The sequence below is a fragment of the Rhipicephalus microplus genome, chromosome 4, assembly GCF_043290135.1.
Source record: "Rhipicephalus microplus isolate Deutch F79 chromosome 4, USDA_Rmic, whole genome shotgun sequence".
Lineage (NCBI taxonomy): Eukaryota > Metazoa > Arthropoda > Arachnida > Ixodida > Ixodidae > Rhipicephalus > Rhipicephalus microplus.
The window spans coordinates 128,337,450-128,354,267 of record NC_134703.1 but is presented as its reverse complement, the minus strand read 5'-3'; the positions used below and the strand labels follow the sequence as shown (position 1 = coordinate 128,354,267).

General features: G+C 44.0%; 1 long non-coding RNA gene across 5 annotated transcripts in view; it reads left to right on the top strand.

Annotated features, from left to right (window-relative positions):
• The window catches only part of LOC142814606 (uncharacterized), a 402,191-nt gene that overhangs the window by 364,829 nt on the left and 20,544 nt on the right, over nucleotides 1-16,818 (top strand). For all 5 annotated transcript variants that reach the window (XR_012894969.1, XR_012894967.1, XR_012894968.1 and 2 more), the window contains one exon: nucleotides 8,182-8,211. This is a non-coding gene — a long non-coding RNA (uncharacterized LOC142814606). The remainder of the gene's footprint in view (nucleotides 1-8,181; nucleotides 8,212-16,818) is intronic.

Genomic DNA, 16,818 nt, shown 5'->3' with positions numbered 1-16,818 from the left:
TATACGCATGAGCGTGTGCGGCTGCAGGCATGTCTCAGCCGTAGACACGTCTCCAAACCGCAATACACAGCGACGCAAGGTACCTATAATGGAACAATGTCGCAAAGCAAAATGCTGTGGACTATATACATACTATAATGAGAGCGCAGGTGCGACAATACTCCATGCGTCGTGGCACGTCGGTGTCTCGACGCCAGCTATCTCGAGCGCTAATTTGCGCGGAATTGCGTGACGGAATCGTTAGAATTAATGTACAATAAGAGTGGCGCTGGAAAGTGAAAACCATGAGTGAGATCTGAAACCTCTTTCATACTCCTACACCCTAAATCAGCTCTGGGCAAATTCCTCCTATATCGAACAGGCCAGACAAAAATGCTTTGGTTTTCTGACTACGCATATATAGCGCTTTAGGGCGGGGCCTAATTAAGAATGTGCGTATTTCTGTTTTCGGTGTTAATTCGCTGACCATTCATGTAGCGTGTGTAACATTTGGTTCGTGCAAGGATATAGATACAGTGAAAGCCCCCAGAAACGTTGATAATGAACGAGGGCGCACGAAAACGCCACTGTATTAGCTTGATGACCACAAGTGTGAAAGGTTCGCGCAAGTGTCAAAAAATAAATAAATCAAGTTGCGAAAATTCACAACCAATGCCCGCACGTAAGTTTCTCAAGCTAATGTATTTCAAGCAGAGGCGTATATAGGCACAAATTTCGCTAGGGAGGAGGGGGGCACCGATCTCATCTGAAGTGAGGACCGGACAGGCAAATAGGCAATTTCGCGCTCGGTATACGGCGAAAAAAAAAAGGGGGGGGGGGAGGGCACGGGCTTGTTGTGCCGCCCCCTGTGTACGCCACTGATCTCAAATAGATAGTTAGTATATGCTTAGAAATGAAAAGAAGAAAGTTACTAAAGTATACTGGATTGCCGAGGTTTATACACTGTATCTGCGCTTGAGCCTGGCTATAGGCAATGTTAACTTGGTCAATCAATCAGTTTTGTTATTACATAGCAGGTTAATTAGGATGCATAAAATATAGAGATGATTACCCAGCATACGAGCATCCAAACCATCGGGGAGAGTTACATATAAAAAAAAAAATGCCAGGATGAGCAGTAGCATAAATAGTGGAATATTTGTGAAGCAATGCGCATACCAGAATGAAAAAGCAAAAAGCGTGAAACCTACAAACAAATAATTTGATGAACAAGTGCACAAAACAACGGTGTAGTACAACTTAAAGGGGTACTGACACAAAATTCAGGGGCCGAGCTAGCCTTCGGGGTCGATTCTTGTGAACATTCGTTGATGATCTGCAAGATATCAACATCGAATATAGCTTGGAAGGTATTTTGAATCAATTTTGAAGTTTGCGTGAGTGACCGACTGCATAGCGCTATGGACACCATCGGAGGTGACCCCGAGGTCACCCCCTACTTCCCTTACGTCACCACGCTACGGTCAAGAAAACAAGTTAAGATGACGTTATAGCCGCCATTTTTCTTTTGCCGTGTTAGTTCCCGCAGTCTATATTTCTCGGCAGCTGGTTGCGAGTGCGTGGCCGTGGCGCATTAGAAAGTTATATGTTTCGCGACATTCCAGTCCCGTTTCCTATTCGAAAATAATTCTTTATGGGGACCGTGCGGAAGTGCGTCACAGTTTTGTGTGCTGACGTGGTCAGGAGCTACACACGCAAGGTGGCGACAGTTCCGCCCAGTTTTCAGAACTCTCTCAAACTGAAACTGATTGATAATGAGAAGTTTGTAATTATTTATCTGTCGAGTGCTGCAGCAAACAATGTGTCGTGTCATGACTAACAGGCCCCCAGCAACGCATTGCAGCAAAAAAACGCGAGGTCAAGGTTTTTGTGTCAGTACCCCTTTAAGAAAAGTACATATATATATATATATATATATATATATATATATATATATATATATATATATATATATATATATATATATATATATATATATATATATATATATATATATATATAATGAGATCTAACCGACAATAATGCCAAGGAATGTATAGGGGATGTTATTAGAACCAATGTAATGTAAATAAGAAGAAAGAAAAGTGGGTGAAAAAAATAACTTGCTGTGAGCAGGAATCGCACCTACGACCTTCGAATAACGCCTTCGAGAGCATCGAACGCAACTCGCATCGTATACTGTTCGATGCATGTTCTGTATCTTTATTTTTCCTTTTGGTGTTAAGTAAGACAGACCAACCGAGTAAGCAACTTTTGTAGTCGTCAGCGATCGCGCCGCATGCACCGCAGACTGCTCCGCCCCGCCACGGTGTTCTAGTGGTTAAGGTGACTCGGCTGCTGACCCGCAGGTCGCGGGATCGAATCCCAGACTGAGGCGGCTGCATTTTCGATGTAGGCGGAAATGCTGTGGGCCCGTGTGCTCAGATTTGGATGCACGTTAAAGAACCCCAGGTGGTCGGAATTTCCGGAGCCCTCCACTACGGCGTCTCTCATAGCCATATGGTGGTTTTGGGACGTTAAACCCCACACGTCTATCTACAAGACTGCTCCTCGACGCGGTAGCGCGCGTATGGATGCCTTGCTCGAGTGTGCGTCGATGTATAGAGCCACGTTCGTTGAGGGGTTCGAGAAAAGGAGATGCTGCTTGCGTATTCACGGCTCGTACCGGTCGCAGTGAGTGGATTGCGATTGTCGCCCTTGTAGGACATATCGCGCAGGATAAGCTGCGGGTGGGTTGGCTTCGTTCGCCCTCGCCGTGGTCCGCCGCGTGCATGCGTTCGTTTTGTGCTTTTGCACTGAACGCAACCGAGTACTCGTTCTCCGTCGCATGCGATACACGTTCGGCATAGGCACTGCCTCGCGAATGAGAAGCGGCATTCTACAGTGACGCTCATAGGAGAAAGAAAAATGGACGGTGCACGCGTTGAAGAGATTAGGAATGAGAAAAGCGATAATGGATGTCCCTTTTCTGGCACGCCGTTTTTATTTATGCATGCATAGCGCGCTGAGAGTCTTGCATTTAACGCATGCAAAAAATGTTCGCCTTTCGGGATGTGGAAAACAGGTAACTAGTTATTTTGTATAAATACTTGGCGCTGTATGTATGCTTTCCCGCTTATAGTTCAAGAAGACATTCGGTAAGCTAGGCTCCAAATTATTCCATGGTTGTTGTCGCGGTACTTCAAAGTGCTCATTCATGTGTGCGTGGCTGATGCACGGGAGCGGACGATATTTAGCGAGATATAGATGAGCACTATTAACACCTTCTTTCGCCGTCTCCCAAGACCACGCTGTGAGTGTTTGTTATGTAAGTCCTTGGCGAGCCAACTGGCGGACTCAAGACCATGGCTAGCGTATATATATAGCGTCACACATACTTTTGGCTGAAGTTATCCAGACAGGAACCATAAAGTTTTTCAACTTAAGCAGCGGCTTTATCTCGGCACTCTAAGCTTATTTACGCACATTGTAGAAAAAGAGAACCATAATAAATGTGCGCAGGGACTTCGAGGGAAAAAAAAACTTCGTAATGGTACGAAAAACAACTCCGTGTGCAGCCTCTCGTGTCAACTAATACTATTTTTATAGGTTCATTGGGTACCATTTATGCATTCATGTCGGCGAGTCAGTGATGTTCCTCGCACTCCCAACTATATCGTATGCTTGACACATCAGTTTGACTATTCCCTCTGGAGCAACTTTTCTGGAGTAATATGTAGTATTACTGCATCCTGCAGGCACGATTTTCAAATTCCACTTTACATTATATTGAGGTATACCTGACCACAAAACCCTAAAAAATTATATTGCGTAAAGACGGTGTAACGTTGTTTCAATTCTAAGCCCCACGTGTAATATAGGAAAGAGTGAGTCGCAGCTATAAACAAATAGACGTTTCTTGTTATTCACCACCTTTTCATTCCGAGTAAAGCTTAGGGTAAGCACGACAGACAGTGGAGTCATTGAAGTACATTTCCCAGCTCCACCGCGCAATTCCCTCCGTCAGCTTTCGCTATGCGGACGAAGTGGTCGCAATTGACACATTGTTTTTAACGAGGCCTTTTCTTACCTCCAGTGTTGTTAAGCTCGATATTAAGTGTATAGTAAATAGCTTCATATGGCCGTACAGGTGCAGCTGGTAGCCATGGGACGACGAAACGATTTTGTAGGCGTAAATATTTTTCAGAGTGGCGGAGCATCGTGACGACGTTTTTCGTAATCGCTTTTACTCTCTCGGTCGTCATTCACACACACACACACACACACACACACACACACACACACACACACGCACACACACACACACACACACACACACACACACACACACACACACACACACACACGCACGCACGCACGCACACGCACACGCACACGCACACACGCGCACACGCACACACACACACACACACACACGACCTCCTTGATGTCCAATACGTCAGGACACATGCACTGCCGGACAAATGTAAAGCCGGAACTATAGGTGTTGCAAAGGTATCGTATGAAGCTTACTAATTGGGGAGTTGTGACTGTGACGATCGTCCTACATGCAAGAAATTTTCGCCGCTGCCTTTCTTCACGGTCAGCTCTCAATTTCTTATGTAGTTCACTCATGACTGCAGCTGCGGGTGGTTTATTGCAAACTATTCCTGCAAATTAAAAATCTTAGCAAACGACCGTATACTATCTTTTGAGATGGCCTACCTTTTTATTTTCCCTGAATTTACTTATTTTAGTTTATGTTGTGTTCATCGGCTGCGAAGGGAAAAAGACTGCTGGCACATTGTTAACATACAGACTGCTGGACAGAAACTCAAGAAAATTATTGAAACAGTGAAAGTAGCGGCTATAGTGTTGAATTAACAAAGTTGTCGCCTATACACCACAAATAAGTGTCAAAAAAAAAGAAAAAAAAGGTCGTTTGGAGTGAGACAAGCACATTTACTTATTAAGATTTTCATCCAATGCTCTTAAATAAAGCCTGATTGTAAGCATCAAATGGCAATGTAGATGGGATGCCCTTTCCTAACCACACCTCCTTTTACGAGCATCCCTTCCCTGCATTTTTTTTTTGTTAAGCACTTTGTCGTCATGTTTCTCACTACTCTGACTCCTAACGCGGCTGTTACGACGAAAATCATGCTCTCTTTAAATCTTAAGAACATATATCTACCCATAGCCGACGCCTCGATTCAGCCTATGCATCCTTTGTATGTAGATTGTCGAGTGACCATAACGCCTGAGGCGTTTTTCTCTCCTGCGTGAGAAAAGCAAAATGCGTATAGGGAGAAAGCAATCTTTGGAAGCGGGGAATACAGCCGAATCCCGTGGTCTTCCGCGCCGTCATCCTTCCGCGGCTGTCGGTTGAACGCCGCAAGATTTATGCTGCCCTGCGGCGAAGAGACCTTGCCACGCGGGTCTATACGGCAGCTTCCCAATTCCAAACTTGTATTCGCTTTCCACATCTTTGTTTCTTGTAACTCCGAGAAACCTCTTTGCGGCGCGTGTATACCTGCGCAGAAACTGCCCATAATTAAGCTCTGCACCAGCAGCACCCGTCGGTGCTAATTAATTTTCCTTCTGCTTCTTATACCCTCGAGCTTCCATCGTGATGACGCGCGCAATTACACTCGCAATCGGTCCCAAAGTTTTGGCGCGCAATAATTAACAAAGCGCGTCGTCAATGGGTAAACGAAAAGCAACTGAGTTATACAGTGCCCCAACTTGCCCTTTCGGTTGGCTTAATTCGCCTCGTTACTGGAGGCTTAGAATAAGAAACACTCAGGCTACTCTGTTCTGGTTATTCGCTTGATCCCCTACCCCATTTGTCTGTATGCGGCCGCGTCTGCACAAACACCACTGGGGGAACACGTAACCAGATATACCAAGTAACAAAGAGCCTACACAATAATAATAAGCCAGATGACCTCGCTGAAGCTCTCCCCTAGCGTTCCTCAAGTGGCAGATGTTTCGCGTTGAAAACCGCGCGTAAAAATTGCAGCGCTGTTTTAGAACGACCGCGAAGAGACGAACCGTGAAGGTGCACTCTGTATGCGCCCTGAATTGTAATGAGCTCCGAAGGAACGCCCTTCTCAGCTTGAAAGTGAGTTTATTTCTTGAAGAGGTGTTTTGAAGAAACGGTGCTCTTACATATACTGCCGACGGCGAAAGAAAACATCTGTTGATTTTTATGCAGTTGAGTGAGTTTCGAAGAAGAACGAAAAAAAAAAAATGAGCCAGGTTCGGAACACTTACGCACGTTTATATCGGCAAGCGATTGGGTTTGAATAAACTGTTGGCTGTTTAACATGTATGCTACAATTCAATATAGATAGTTCTAACTGAATCTAACAGATGACTCAGCCCGGGAAAGCACCGGTGACATCACTTGTGTTTAATTGGGTAGTAGTTCTGACGAACAGTGAGAAGAGCAGTGCTCGGAAAACCGCACTCTCCATAAACTGACAATCTTCGCATCGTATATCAGATCTCACCGACGGGAAAAGTCTATCTTCTTCCATTCAATTACTTTCAATTCACTCTTCGTAATTATTAAGCTGCACCTGAAAACAAGTTATTTTCCTTGGCGTAATTGAAAAAAAATATTATTCTCTGTTCACTGTTTAGTTCTATAACAAGAACCATGGTCATCGTCTTGTGCGCGCGACTTCGTGAGTGTGTTATCAGGACTATACGCTTATGTTCGGATTTATTATCTCTTATAATCTGTTATCTTATGAACAGAGGTGAAAGCCTTTCTTGTAGGGTAAACAAGCTTTATACAACTCTGCTTGTACTGATAATGCATCTTTTCTCCTCTGAACACTGGAATTCACTCCTGATAGGACAAATAAACTTACTAGCATAAAGAAGTACTTTGGAGATTACTGACTATTCTAGTAGTATGCGTTCGATATTTAGTTTGCATATTACCCTTCCCCGGGTCCATGTGGTATCGAATGATAGCTGCGACCTATCGAAACAGTGTTAACGACTAATTTAGCACCTGCAACGAAACACATGTTCGTTGCAGCTTGCTTAACCCTTGCTCTTGCGAAGAAGGCAGGTCGCGATTAATATCGGGGAGTCTTCCTTATACGACGACGAGCATTTAATGATGTCAGACTGAGTCATAATAGTAGAAAAGAGTTCAAATGTATGGTTTTGTTATTTTTTTCTAGCTTATCGACAACAGTAACCAACAATAGTTAGCAGATAACAAACATTAACCAGTACTGGAGTTATAAGAGTGGATACGCTGTATTTGCACGTGAACTGATCTTCGTTTCTGAAGTAATGTTTTAGTGTATAGTTCTGTCCAGATTATAGTTATCTTTTTCTTGCATCATTGAATATATTGGTGCCAATATTATCTCGTATTGTGTTTTATTTTTAATGCTGACACAATTACTGCCTCTCAAGCGCGCGTTTATTTGTGGCTGATGATAGCTAGCAACACGGTTCGATAATTCTGGTTTCAGGAATCATTTTCATGCACGATCAGGCGACGGTACTCTCAGAGAAGTTGCGCAGGCGTTTATTTACAACCGCATATTACGCATGCTGCATTTTGCGGCTATTTCCGATGACGTAGAAGTATATAGGTATACTAGTAAACGCTCGTTAAATTAAGTACGAGACGACAAATGAGAGCTGACGCGAAAACCACACGCATTAACCTGCAGAATATTCAGCAGACAGCGTTCATCTATTGCGTCAGTCTGCGCCTTTTTGGGGCTGCATGCATGCAGTATACACAGGGACTTCTGCGCTGCGTTCATCTGGTATACCAACAGCCTGTAAAACTGCCTTTTCTGGTGTGAATGGCTCTGAGGTGTTTCAAGAACTGCGCACGCCATCTGCCTGTGGGATATTAACCATGCTGCCATATTTCTCGCGTTTATATGGTATACCAACCTCACCGCCTCACTTGGCTAAGGTTTCAAGGGAAACCGTGGTTTCTCTTCGTGGCCGCGGTGCTTTCATTGTGGTGGACAATGACTGCATGAGCACTTTCGTTTACTGCAGTTCATGTGATTGTTGAGGAATTACAGCTATAGAAACGACTAACGCTAAAAGGCTAGTATCGATTCAATGTGAAATTGTATTCTGATATTGTTCCATGTCACTTGTTAGTGCACTGTTCGCAGCCATCTAACACTTTTCTTGTTGCTTTTTCAGCGGCGATCACTCTGGAGCACTTCTTATCAGGTAAAAGTCCGATTTTAGAAGTCGGGGATTCAACGTATTTCTCATTATTTTGTTTCTTCGACAGTAACGTCGTTCGGTTTAACTTATTCGTGTGTTGTTATTACATGAATTGCAAGCATTGTATATGTGCACACGGACCATCACGTAATACGCTTCCTGCTCACACCAAAAGTAATGATGAATCCTGTTCACCGAAATACCGCTGGTGGTAACTATCAACGCTTTATGGCCCGCGCATTGTGGTGAAGCACATACCACCTCGTTTACTGAACTTACGAACGGCTTTGCGTGCATATAGTCGAAGCTCGACAATTTTCCCACGCGATTGTAAACAACAGATGACGTATTCATAGGCGAGAACGTTTGCAACAATGCTCTGACGTTCCCTGCTTGGGTCGACTCTCTTAGTTCACGGTGCTTCCGGTCGGTTGCCGAAAATCGAGCGATCGAAGCGATGAGCCTCCGGCGAGCGAGCGTCGGTATCGCGTCGTAAACAAGCACTCCCTATGCACGCAGGCCAACGCTAAACTCAAGGAGTGAACTGTGTGAGAGGAGGAACGAGACATGTTCGTAGGCACAGGGAAGCAACGTGGCGGCGGCGCGCCTCTGAAGGCAGAGAGAAACTGGAAAGTGGGGGAAGTTCAGGGGGCCGCGCATGCGCTGATGAGGACGATGGATTTTTAAGGGCAGCCATCGACAGTGATGGATGACCTTCGCTGCAGAGCGCGCCTCGCGAAGGAAAGGAAGGCGAAGGGCGAGCGGGTGAGATGGAAGTAGGAGGAGGAGGAAGGCGGGAGAAAAATGGCGAAAGGCCGCCATTACGGCATGCCGAGGCCGCGTGTTTCGGGGTAGCTTCTCCTGCGGCATGCGCCGTTGGCGTCCGTTTGAGCGCGCTTGCATCGATTTACAGGTGATCGTGAGGGGCCTCCGAATGCCCCCTTTTTCTGGGGGGAACCTCGCGTAATGGAGTGTAGAGTGCTGTGTGCTTGTAGCGACGGCTAATGCGGGACAACCATGTACCCGAAAAGCTTCCTTTAGGCCCGGATATGAACTTTTCTGAGTGATTTCGCAACGTTGAGCGCGCGGTAAATGATTGCGGGAAGTAGGCGTAAGAATGCTAAACGTATAAAGTATTACGGAAGATGTCTCCCTCGTTGCCAGTGGTTTTTTCTATACAGCAGATCCGTCGCATCGCCAATAACTATAATCTGGTATTTGCATAACGTGGCAGAAACTCTAGGCTATCATGTTTGCGCTTCTATTATGTTTGCCGTAGGAAGACCAAACGTTAATGCGATACGAATTATGTAGAGGTAAAAACAATAAATAAGAAAGGTCAACAAGATGTTCTCACTGAAGTGCCCATGTATACATTGCCATATGGCATATGCGCTTTCAATAAGGATTTTGTAAGTTGTTTCATGAAAGAAAATGAAACTTCCAGCATGCAATTTAGCTCAAGGAGTAAGCGATACGCCTGTTTATATTTACGGTTCAGTGATTGTTTAGATAATTACGGACAGCAGCTTCGTTCATCTAAGCAAGAACTGTTAGCCATGAAGTTTGTCTATGCACAGTGCTTCAATAAATATGTCTCGAAATTCCCCAAAATAAGGTAAGCTAGATGTTAACTATAATCACGCGCAGAGTCCGCACACCCACCAAGCGAAGTCGATCGACGGTTGATTTAACTACTCTGTAGCTCACTCTGGACGTTTTGAAAGAGTATAACAGTGGAAGTGTTTTGTGTTGCGGTGCTGAAATCACCAGCGTCCGCTTTTTCGCAAATCTGAAAGCACGAATAGGCTCTTTGCAGAATAGGCTCGATTTTTACTCTTGGACCTGACCTCTTTCCTCCAATAATCAAATAGTTAATTAATTTTATATTACCGATATGATTGATCTTTCTAGTGATGTCAAGATATTCGCGCAGCGAAAAAAAGTACATATGCTGACATCGAACAAATAGCGTTTTTCGCGTGTTTATAGAATTTTCGGACACAATTTCTGAAACACCTTCACAAACGCGGTCAAGGCCGAAAATTTTATGTATTTCCGGAAAAGATGATTACGATTGCTTTGTATTGGTATGGTAGTATTCGGATAGCATAACTCAAATGCTTCACGAATGCTAAGTCCACATCACAGGATTGCTTATGCGATTCGATTTGGTCGGCTTTACAGCTACAGACTTACGAAGTATGGGCTCTCACTGCTTTATGCGTTATTTCGAGCTTAGGCCAGTGGCACCAAAGCCTGTCTATGCGCATGTGTTGGCTAATATTACTGCCAGACATGCTTATACATCTCTGCCTTCCCCCCTCTCTCCTACTTTACTTCTTCCCTGTCAGAAGTGCAACGAAACGCACGACATTTTTTGCGAGTTTTATAAAAGGGCAAACTTGTGTGGTTGAGGTTGGCTACAATAAGCCTCCGTAACTATACTGGAGCACCTGCTGATATAAAACACTATCGCTGCTGCAGTTAGTCACTTGCTTTCCGTTTCTGTACATTTATATCAGAGTTCTGTCATGACTGCCGCGGAACTAACTTTAAGACCATATACGTACCTTGTGCGCCCTCAAAGAGGCTAAGGAAACTCTCTTTTCTGTTATCACATCCAGCGACTGACGCCCCTATGGATTGGTGCCGAAGTATGTAACTTTGAGTGCCTTAGTTTGCAATCACGTGTCTATGCAGACTTCACGCTTATGACAGAAAATATGCTGCTTTATAAAGAGACAGTAGAGGTAAACGATAATGTCGTCTAAATTTTCTACCTGATTTATCGCGAAGGGGGTAAGATAGAAATACAACCCTGTTTTCAAGCTCAGAGCATACTCCCTTAATGACCTAGTCCTTTAATTACCGTGTTAACTTTCAACGTTCATATCTTGTCTCGATTCGTGAGCACACAGTTATGGCTGGTGCGAAATTCTCACAATGTAATTCATGTTATCCTTCGTGCTTTCCCTCCTGCATGTCTCTTTCTCTAGAAGTGCGGAATTCGTAAAAAGAGAGGTGGGCGTTGGAGCCGGCATTTAGGCAGGTGGACTTGTCATTTTCGAGGCATGCCGATCATTCACTCTTCGTAAATGTCACGTGAAAGTATTCATGCAATTCAGTAGTGTTATCTTACCAACAGAACTGTATATTCCTTACTAAGCTCCGGTTAGTGGCCTATATATACTTTGTTCACTTCTTCAAGAGCATTGCTTACAAACTTTTGTCATATAGCCTAGATTACAAGTATAATGACTAAATAGAAAAAGTAAATATTAATCGTTTTCCTTGAAGTACAGGAAGGGTGAGTTACAAATGAACTTTTGACTGGAAAACAATGTTCATATGCAAATCAGACGGAGTGTTCAATGTGACATGAGAGCTCAAATGTGCCAGCAGTGCACGCAAAAGGACAACCTCTGTAATGTTGTTCATGTGCATTGTTATATCTAAGGTCTTCTTGCGTTCAGAGTTTTCAAATTACAGAACGTAACTCTAGTAACCTGCACCGAGAAACAGAGAGCAAGTTAAAGCAGGGAGGTTAACTGGATGCACGTCTGGTTTGCTACACTGCACTCTGGGAGGAGATGAAGTGGTGACAAGAGAGATAGAAGAAAATGGAGGGATACACAAAATCAAAGGCGTACTTGTTGCGGACTTTACGGCGGACCCCTTTGTATGCGACTTCTGCGTAACCGAAGAGACGAATGTCTGGTGCAGCTGCGCTCGATGACACCTCGCAATGCTCGCTCCGGGTTCTTTTGGCCCAACTGGACCTGTGGCCATTTTATGTAGCCAAAATTCTGGGACCATGGACATGCACGTCGAAGGCGAAGAAGGCAACGCAAGCTTACGGTACAACGTCCACAGGTTTGTACGACCACCTGTAGACTTCATGGGCTTTCTAAATAACCTACACTGCAGCAATACAAATAGTACACGTGTGCTATCAAAAGCGCGGAAACAACAAAACATGATGGTTTCAACCATGATGGAGAGTAAAAGTTAGCATTTGGTAGTGAGGAGGGCCTGTTTTATCAAGATGAGGACAGTTCCTTCATGGTCTGTGTGAGATTAACATAAGCACCCGCATAAAATATGTCAAATAAACAAGTAGCAGTTGTGTTTGTGGGGTCTAGTGAACAAAGATTTTTGTTCCTGTAAGTATACCCTTTGCTATTGATATGATCGCGTTCGTTAACAGCGTGTCCAGAAGCATGGATTAGCTAAAGTATTATCTCATTTTTAACTATAGCCCCTAGATGCCTTTGTGAATTTGTCCACGCTGATATGGGCTCTCAGAAATTGTCCTCACCGAAACATTAGTTCCAGGCTGAAGCTTCCCCGTGTTGCTACACGTAGTTACTACAAGTAATTACCGCTGGCACGTTTCGTTTAAGCGTTGATATCACGAACTTTCTTGTGCTATGCAAATTTCGCAACACCCAAAGACACTAAATATTTCACTTAATCAATCCTGCCAGAATCGACAATGTTAAGGTACGTCAATAAAAGGCAATGTGAATGTCGTCCTGGAGGTTGCGTCGCGAATTCTTACCTTCTCTCACCTTCGATCAGTGATCCCGCGTTGCCCTCTTCAATGGCGTGTTGCATCAAAACAAAACCGCCGTCACAAAAAACGTGCGCGGATTTCGAAAATTGCCAGTGCTATCAACTTCGCAAAAAGAATGTAGCAAAAACGGCAGAGGTGGTGTACAACTTTTTGCTATAGCCCAAATGGTCGCTCACTGCTACAGAAAAAATGGTTCAAGGCTGTGCGTATACATGTACAAAGGTTACTGTTGAGTCGATACTTACTGCACGAAGTCCTGGGCTGCAACAAGACCTGTAGGTTAACCTCATTATGTCCACGCGATTTGAGATAATCATGTGTGCGCGGATCTCGTACACTCACGATCAGCGCGTTCCATAGAAGCGCCCACGAGTTCAGCAAAGAGCAAGATTGCATCGCAGGTTATGCTTCCGGTTTTTTTTTTTTTTTTTTTGCTACGTTCATCGCGATACTTCAACAGGGTTCATGGAGCGTTGTAATAATAATCCGTATCGCCTGCGTCTTCATGATTGCGTAGTACGCAGTATGGGGTATACAGGTTAGTACAAGGTATACACGTCTCTGAACAAGCAGGCTGTGCATGTCCTGTGGTAACTACACGCTTGATAGTGTCCGTAAACGGCGGAGTGATTTCCGAGAAAAAAAAAAACGTTGTTTGCGGATAAATGGGCCAATGGCCAATTACAACGCGCCATTGCGGCCAATTACGTATCAGCGGTCAAAAACGTGATGCGCATCGATCATGTCATGACGCGTGTCAGCACGTGTCACGGCACGATCGATATTACACTCGCAGGTGATTGATTGATTGATTTGTGGGGTTTAACGTCCCAAAACCACCATATGATTATGAGAGACGCCGTAGTGGAGGGCTCCGGAAATTTTGACCACCTGGGGTTCTTTAACGTGCACCCAAATCTGAGCACACGGGCCTCGACATTTCCGCCTCCATCGGAAATGCAGCCGCCGCAGCCGGGATTTGAACCCGCGACCTGCGGGTCAGCAGCCGAGTACCTTAGCCACTAGACCACCGCGGCGGGGCACACACGCAGGTGTAATTTCGCCCTGCGTAATCGCAGCAAGTGAAACCGGAATTCAAGAAACTGTGCCCCGTACCATGTTCCTGTGAATGCATTTCGTCATCATTACTGTCCACGAGACGCTTTCATGAAGTCATCGCCATGATGCTTCCTCATTTTCTTTTTCTTTAGTGCGAAATTTTACATCATCAGGCATGTAGACTGGCCGAGACCGGCTGTGTCGAGGATTCGGAAGTTTGCGTTAACTACATTTACATCGTACAAATACGAGTTCTCATCGGTATACGGTGACATTCTCGGTATAAGGAACATTTTAAAAAAATCCTGCTTTTTATAACACTGAGTTACCGAATTTTCATTTTATTTTATTTTTATTGGAAGGTATGTGAAGGGGATCACGATGTCTTAATGCTGGCTGTACTCTTTCGCTCCAGTGTATAATAAAAGACTGAAGAATAAAGAATAAAGTGAGTGACGCACACGAAATCAAGGAAGTCTGTGCTGTCGAGGGTATTATATACTTTGGACGTTGTTCAATTCTACCGTGTGGACGAATCCTCCATCTCGTCATGGCTGATTGGTCACAAAACTGCAGGCAATGCCTGATTGGCTCGAAACGCCGCCGTTGGAGAATTTGACAATATATATAGGGCCTATTTCGACGCCCTTTGTCTTATAGCACAACAGATACTGAACTTTCACGTTATATATTTCTAACTTATAGTTGCCGCACCATAACAGAAGTTCAACTTTAGCTGACCTTAATATATTTTGGCTATAACTCGGCAGGGTATACATACAGTCGGGCTTGCTAAAATAGCAGTCGTGTCACAGCATCTATTGCTGCTTGAGAAGTGAATATGATCTTTAATACATATCCCAGCACAGCTCTGTGCGTTTCCATCGGATAAAACATGCGATAATTTATTAGAGATGCGCTGCTGACCCGCAGAGCGCAGGTTCGAATCCCGGCTGCGGCGGCTGCATTTCCGATGGAGGCGGAAATGTTGTAGGACCGTGTGCTCAGATTTGGGTGCACGTTGAAGAACCCCAGGTGGTCTAAATTTTCGGAGCCCTCCACTGCGGCGTCTCTCAGAATCATATGATGGTTTTGGGACGTTAAACCCCACATATCAATCAATCAATCATTATTGGAGATGCAAAACAACAGAAGAGCAACATTTTTCAGCAGATATTTCGGATGCTGCGCTGGAGCTCTCGGGCAACCTACAAACAATGCACATGGGGTCACTATATCCGCGACGGAAGCAGTGCAAGCGAATGAAAATTACTGATTGTTGTTGAATTAACCTTACTTTGGTCCAGAGAACATGCAGGGGTGACCCTGATTACCTTTAGTTTTGATTTTTAACTCTGTCAATTATAAAAACGGGTTTTGGAGCATAAATGGCGTCATATATTTCGGCATTCTTGGCTCACTCTTGCAATGCATGCCGGGGTTTGTTTCTGGCGTATCATTGAGTGATGAGTTAATTCTGTTTGCTATTAAAATTTACACGAACGTAAACGACGGAATCACCTGCCACAAACGCACCTATAGCTCGCGATAACGAGTCCAGAGGTGGTTTTTTTGGGGTTCTGCCCGTGCAGTGTGGCGTGATGGTTGCACCCTTTAGCACCTGTCCACTGATTCAAAATGCGCCGAATTCGAACAATTTTCATGTTTCCCTCGATTATAAAACTTGAATGCCGAGTTCATTTTAATGTCTGAGATAATGTGACACAACGTGAAAAAGAAAAAGGTTTAGTATCAGACAGCAAGGTTAGGAACTTTCATGGCCTTGCCGTGTATCTTCGACAGCGCAAATCATGTATACTGAAACTTCACCACTATGCTATGTCTGCGATGTGGTACATTGAATATTCGCAAGTTGTCAAATTTAGCAAGCGTCAAGTAAGAAAGAGTGCCTCATTTCGCTGAGTTTAACTTTATTTTGCATGTTAATTCAGTACATTCAAATAAAAGTTCGTGTATTTGTGTTTTCTTTTGTCTTCGCTGATGTTGCCTTGCGTTTCCTACTTTTCGCCTTTTTTTAGTAATCATATACGGATCAAACGCAGATATTGCTAAAGCAAATACAAGTGTCAAAGTGGAAGCGGCAACCTCACCGGTCTGCAGTTTTTGCATTGAAACGGCATTCCATTTCTTCGAGAAAATCTGACTTCTAAACTTCACCATTGAAGCTTAGTCATGATTAACGAGTGTCCAAAGGCGTTGTATCTGGGTCACAATGCGAGTGTTATGATACAGAGTAATCTGGTGAACCACATGTACCTCATTTTTCATCAGTGTGTGTCCGACCACTGCTTCCTCAGCTCAGTTTCTCTGTACAATTGTAGTGATGAAAAAGCTACGGGGCTATATTAGGCTCTATAAGACATTACACATATCATGCTTCAAAGATAATTAAGTAGGAAGGTGTCAGTGTATGACACCCAGTCCCTCAGTAGCAGCATAATAACACGGTAAAACAAGCTATGCATAAGGATTTGTTCCTTGTACGACGATAAATGAAAGTTTAATGACATGATTTTTCTTTATTTTCACGCTGACTTCGCCCATAGAAACACAGCGATAGCATGAGAACAGAAGAAATGTACAGATGCTAGCGGACCTGTTAATGACTACCCTGTGTCTGGTGAGAGAAGGCGAAAGGCATAAACATTTCTATACTTTGTAAAATGTGAAATTTGTGGCCGGCGATGGGCTTGGGAAATGGGGACCACGTAGGTAGCATACGGTGAATATACTCAAGTTTTACCTTCATACAGCCATACTTTTAAAGAACGTTTTTGGCCTATACTAGAAAACAAATTTCGACAACTATAATAATGCTTACGTCAGTTCAAGAGTTAACAGCAAATTACTGTTATTAAAATGCTCCTTTACAAAAGCGTGATAAAGGCAGTAAATTACTTTGGTTACTTCGCTTTATTTATTACTAGCAAATGCTCGGCTAATCTAAAATG